The sequence below is a fragment of the Sorex fumeus genome, unplaced genomic scaffold (assembly GCF_029834395.1).
Source record: "Sorex fumeus unplaced genomic scaffold, SorFum_2.1 ptg000003l, whole genome shotgun sequence".
Taxonomy (NCBI): domain Eukaryota; kingdom Metazoa; phylum Chordata; class Mammalia; order Eulipotyphla; family Soricidae; genus Sorex; species Sorex fumeus.
The window spans coordinates 59,892,276-59,898,884 of record NW_026606060.1 but is presented as its reverse complement, the minus strand read 5'-3'; the positions used below and the strand labels follow the sequence as shown (position 1 = coordinate 59,898,884).

General features: G+C 39.5%; 1 pseudogene; it reads left to right on the top strand.

Annotated features, from left to right (window-relative positions):
- Positions 1 to 4,011: 4,011 nt before the first annotated feature.
- On the top strand, positions 4,012 to 4,948 carry LOC130024314 (taste receptor type 2 member 7-like; annotated as a pseudogene).
- The last annotated feature ends 1,661 nt before the right edge of the window (positions 4,949 to 6,609 follow it).

Sequence of the window (6,609 nt, the reverse complement as noted above, 5' to 3'; positions counted from 1 at the left end):
ACTAGTAGCTTCATAAAATGGACTTTTAAAGCTAATCCTGTTGCCAAGTTTTTATAGGTTCATTTCATTTATCCATTTATTTCATTACCTTTAGATACTTATCACTGATATGATAGCCAATGTATCCTTTATGTCACTACCACAGACATTCTTAGTTCTATTCTCACCTTCTTTCAGGAATCTGAGTTCACACGTCTTGTCTTTTCATTTTAAGTGTTAAAAATATATAAGTTACCCAGGATGGGAGAAGCATGCTGAAAGTAGACTATAGATCAAACAGGATTGCCACTCAATGCCTCTTTTGCAAACCACAACACCCAAAAGGAGAGAGAGAACAGAGGGGAATGCTCTGCCACAGAGGCAGGGGGGCGGGGGGGATGGGGGGTGGGAGGGACACTGGGACCCGTGGTGGTGGGAAATGGGCACTGGTGGAGGGATGGGTATTTGATCATTGTATAATTGAAACCCAAGCACAAAATTTGTAAGTCTACAACTGTACCTCATGGTATCTCACTAATAAAAATAAATATAAATAAATAATAATAATAAATAAATAAATAAATAAATAAAGATATATAAGTTAATTAAATTCCTTTAAGATTTTACTTTGATTCAGGGCTAAATGCATCTGAAATTCTCTCTTTCTCTCTCTCTCTCTCCTCTCTCTATCTTTCACTTTGAAATGAGAAATTCATTTGCTTTGATGTTTTCTCACTCTTATGTATGATAGAGCTTCACTGATGACCTTTGAAGTACCTCCCTCATAACTCACCTGGGTCAGTCCCATCTGACGGACGTCACGATTAGGAACTCAGATCTCCATGTGCTATTTTTGGTTCAGTTTTCTGGTTGTGTACCCCTTTCTTTCCAAATGAGTGATGCTTTAGGTTAACTTCCAGGTATTTTTTCCTGATTGACGTTTTCCAGGCACCTTTTATTCATTTTCCTAGAAATTAAAAGCAAATTTCTCTTCCAAACACAAGGATAGGGATAGTACCTACCTCATTAGCTCTTGAAAGGGTGTTCCATTCATCTTCAAAAAATGAATAACAGGATTGGAAAAACCTGATATCCATCTGTTTCATTCGGGTTCCTTTTTTAAAAATTTTTATTTGTTTCTGAGCCACAGCTAGGTAGTAGATAATGCTTTATTTAAAAGACTTATGCTATGTAATTGTTCATCTGAACAACCAAGATACAAAAACTTAAGCCTTTTAAGAAACAATAATCTATATTGAACAGTAATCTTTTAATTTCACTAAAAATCTCTAACTCCCAGACTTCGTATTTTTAGCTATAATTAATATTATCATCCAATGAAATCAAAATGCTTGTACAAACTTTTGGGGGAGCCAATTTTTTTTGTAGGAGTATTGCTGTTTATTCATCCATTGATTAGGCTGTTGAAATGGGTATGAATTTCACCTTACTTTTTTTTTCCTTCTCTTATAATTTTATTTATTGAATCACCATGAGAGCAGTTACAAAGCTTTTGGGTTAAGTCTCGGTCATACAATGAAACACCTGTTCCTTCACCAGTGCCCATTTTCCACCGCAAAAACCCCAGTACAACCCCCATTCCATACCTTCTCCCGACCTGTGGGGCAGATGATTTCCACATTACTCACTTTCTTCTTTGATTACATTCAATATTTCAACACCAGACCCACCATTATTATTTGGGATTTTACCCCAACACTCAGATCTGCCGAGAAGGCAACAGTAGACAATTCGTTTTCTATTGCTGGTTATAAATCAAGATAACGATCATCCTGTTGTTCATCGGTTGCCTCAAGCAGGCCCCAGTAACGTCTCCTTCATCCTAGCCCTGATATTTTAAAGTGCCATATTCAAGGCTGTTACAGGCTTAGGAGAATGAGAACAATCATTATTACTGGTATTTGGCGTATTGGGTATGCCACGGAGATTTTGCCAGACTCTGCCGTGTGGGCAGGTTACATTCAGTAGCCTGCCAGGTTGTCCAAAGTAAGAATGAGATAATAAGATGTCACAAGGTTGCGAATGCGGCCCTGTGCTTCCGGGAGCTGGGAATTATAGTCTCTGGGTCTTGGCCGTTGATAGGGTTACACGTAGACAGGGGGTCAGCTGGTGTATGTGACCCCTGCCTACTGGAAGATGGAGGATCTGAGTGGAGGATGCTCAGCCCCGATCCTAGCAGGCTTGAAGATCTCAGTCCCAGGACCCGCATGCCTTTGTTTCTCTGCCAGTACCTTCATGTGTGTGGAGAGTGGTCTCAGCATGGTTGTGGCTGGTTCTGGAGGTCTTCGGCTGCCAGACCTCTGTTCAGGGTGGGGAGGAAAACTCAACCCGCCCCCCTCCAAGGGGCCCCGGCGAGGACAGTCAGGCGCAGGGGCAGGAGACTCTGTGCTGTTCTCTTCCGGAAGCTGAGTTTTATAGTCTCTGGGTCTTGGCCATTGATGGGATTACACGGTGCTGGGGGTTCAGTTGGTGGGTGTGACCCCTGCCTTCTGGAAGATGGAGGATCTGGGTGGAGGATGCTCAGCCCCCATCCGAGCAGGCTTGGAGATCTCAGCCCCAGGACCTGCATGCCTTTGTTCCTCTGCTGGTACCTTCATGTGTGTGGAGAGTGGTGTCAGCATGGTTGTGGCTGGTTCTGGAGGTCTTCTGCTGCTGAAGCTCTGCTCGGGGTGGGGAGGGAAACTCAACCCGACCCCCTAAAAGGGGCCCCAGCGAGGATAGTCAGGCGCGGCGGCAAGAGACTCTGCGCTGTTCTCTTTCGGGAGCTGGGTTTTATAACCAATGATTTTGGAATTCCAAACTTTTAACAATTAAATCTGGAAGGATTTCTGCCAAAACCTGCTGAGTTCCTGAGTCTCTGGGATCATAGCTGTTAAGGAGCCAGAGAGGCCGTTCATGGCGGCAACTCAGGATCTTGTTGGGGCGGGGAGGAAAGGGCTTGCTCCACCCCCATCCCTTGAGTCCCTGCATATCTCAACACAGAAGGCCCAAACCTGAGTGTCTAGTATCTTCTGGAGGATGGCAGCCACCAAGCCGCCAGGGAAAACAGGCCAAGGCACAAAATCTATTCCCACCTGGGGTGGTCCAGCGCTGGTAACCTACTGCAGCACTGGATGCATTTGTGCCAAAAGCCGCAGGGCTCTGAGATTTGTTTCTGGGATCATGGCCGTTAAGCAGTTCTCTCAGGAACATGAGAGGCCTTGCCTCCAGTTATACAGCTGAGCCGGAAGTGGTTCCTGGGTGTGTCTCCCACATCCCTAATTTTTGGCTGTTTTCTTTCTTGGTAAACTTTGCCCCAAGTTTTTGGGGTCTGGCCAAAGGCACAGCAGCAATTTTGGGGTATCTGGAAGTCTGAAGGTGCCATCAGGCTGCTGATGCACTCGCCTCACAGGTACAGATTGACCTGCTGGCAGCACCATACCCCCTTTGGTGCCAGTTTTATAATTTGTAGAGAATCCTTAAAGATTGAGATACCAAATAAAATGTAGGCTGCACAACTAAAATTGAATTTCACTATTTCCTGGAAGCAATGAAGTTAAAAATTTGTGACATACACTAAAAAATAATGTATTGTTTATTTGAAATTATATTTTAACTCAATTTTTGTTTGTTATATTTTTGCATTTTTGTTTGTTAAATCTATTAGTTTTGTTGGGTTCTTACCATGTAAATCATAGATTTATAAACATAAGATTTCCAAATCATAGGCTCAAAAAGACATGCGGGGCAATTAAGGCAATAAGCCTAATTTGCATATTAACAAAATGTAACTTAACTAAATAAATTATGCAGAAAAATAAAACACACAGAGAAGATTTAAGGACATAGAGGTGCCAAAGTTAAACATCATCATCCCTATTGTTTTGTCAAGACGAATCAGAATTTCATGAACAAAGACCAACCGGTATCCACCAGAAGACAGAATTACAGTAAAATCTAAGAAGTAGCTGTAGATGTAGAACTCCACCCTTTCAGTTAGAAAGGAATTGGATAATCTGTCATATTTTTAATATGTCAGGTGAGGTGAACAGCACCTTAATGATCATAGCAGGTGGAGAATTCTTGATGGGAATCTTAGGGAACACATTTATTGGACTGGTAAACTGCTTGGACTGGGTCAAGAAAAGGAAGATGGGCTCCATTGATTTAATTCTCACATATCTGGCTGTTTCCAGAATCTGGCTACTGTGCATAATAATGCTAGACTGCTTTATGTTGGTGCAGTGTCCAAACGTCTATACCGCCTGCACACAAATGAAAGTCTTTGACTTTTCTGGACACTCACCAACCATCTCAGTGTGTGGTTGGCCACCTGCCTCAGGTCTCTTCTGTTTCCTCAAGATAGCTAATTTCATGCATCCCTTTTTCCTCTGGATAAAGTGGAGAATTTGACTGGGTGATTCTTAGGATCCTGCAAAGGTGTGTGATCCTCTCTGTTGATCAGCCTTGTTGTCACTGTGAATTTGAATGATGATTTCAGGTACTGTATCAAGGTAAAGAAGAGAAGAAATGGACCATTGAAGTGCAGAGAAAATAAAGGTCAGTATGAGTCCATCAAGATATTTCTCAACCTTTTAACAGTATTTTCCTTCTCTGTGTCACTGGTCTCCTTTTGCCTCTTGATCCTCAACCTGTGTAAGCACACCAGAAAGATGCAGCTCAGTGGCAGCGACACAGAGACCCAAGCAGAGATGCCCACTTGGGTGCCATGAAGACTGTCATCACCTTCCTCCTCCTTTTCATTGTCTATTGTTTGGCCTTTCTTATAGCTACCTCCAGCTACTTGAAACCAGGCACTGAACTAGCTGTTTTGGTTGGGGAATTGATAGCTCTAATTTATCCTTCAGCCTATTCATTTATTCTAATCCTAGGAAATAGTAAATTGAGAGAAGCATCTCTAAGGGTGCCATGGAAGATAAAGACTATTCTAACAATAGAATCGATTTGAAGATTCTCAATTTCTAGGAACAAAAAAAAACAGATATCTTTATCTGTTTCCACTTACTGCATTAATGTTGGTTTCATATGGTGAATTTCTCTTGAAATGTATTTAGTTACTTATAATTGTAATTTAGAATTGGCTTTGCCTCTTTTTCACTATATATCTCTCTGTCTTTGTCTCTTTCTTTCCTTCCCTTACTTTTTGTGACTCAAGTTTTAGAAGATAGTATTCTGGTATTTCCTTTAAAAGGAGATACCATTTCATAGTTGGTTGGAAATCATTTCTCCAGATGCAAAGTATATGATTAATAAGAACACTTTAATAGTATCTTGCTGGCATTTGCATTCCATTGAAAAGCAGGTGGGTCATTTACATATTCCTAGTAGATTTCTCTGCCCAGATAATCAAATTAAACTCTGCCTTCGGAAATAGTCAATAGGATCAAGTATTACTAGAGTAGACACGAATTAGATTTTTTCTGCAGCAATTAACATATTTGAGATTAAAGAGTAGAATATTTTGATCAATAAATTTGGTAAAATTAAAAGAGACTTTTGTATTAGTTTCATTTCTTAATTTTTCTTTTCTGAACCTGACAATACTACATAAAACATGTATATGTATATATATATGGAATCAATTAATTAAAAACTAGATAAAACACTCCAGTGGTTGTTAATGTGCCATATTAAAATTAAAGAAACAAGGAAAAATTAGATGCATAGACTGAAACTTGAATATTGTCAATATTGTGTTACAAAACATCTAAGTGAATGTGAATATCTCAGTTTACCTGCATTTTCCTAATATCATCATATGGAATCATTATATCATGTGGAATATTTTTCTCAAGTGGATGTGGCCATTTGTAAACATTTGGAGAAATGTCTATTCAAGATCTTTGCTCAATGTCTAATTAGGTTTCCTGTCATTGTGTTTTCAAATTGTCCGGGTTCTTTGTATAGTGTGAATATTAAATAATTTTCAAATAATTTTTTATAAATATTTTCTCCAATTATCTAAGCTGTCTGTTTTACTCTTATATATTTGATGCATTAAAAGACTTTATCTTAATGAATTCCAATTTGCTGTTTTTACTTTGCTAAGTGTACATTTGTGTTATAGCCAAGGATCACTCCATTAACAAATTCGAAGTCATGAAAAGGATAGCACTGCAGCACTGTTGTCCCGTTGTTCATCAATTTGCTCGAGCAGGCACCAGTACCATCTCCATTGTGAGACTTGTTATTATTGCATGAAAAGGATAAAACAAATAATTAGCACAGGTTTAAACTTTACCGTAATTGTAGAACCACACAGAACATCTAATTTAATGAACTGTAGAACTGTACAGAACACCTATTTAAATCTGAATTGGTAAAAAATACTTGAGCTGGCTAGAGTTGGCCAAACAGAATACAATGATGAAAGTACAGATGATCTGTCCAAAGACGTAGGAATTTTAGAAAATTCCTAAAGATGACAAATATCAGATGTCATCTTTAAGATTCAAAGCCTAAGAGGAAAAATGTATTAGGTTGTGTAAAAAGTGTATAAGCAACAGAAGAATAAAGATGAAGGAACATGAAAAGAGTTTGGAGCCAGGAGCTATAGTTTCAGGAAGGCAAAACTTCTTTAGGGGAAGAGATGAAGAAACCACAAAAAAT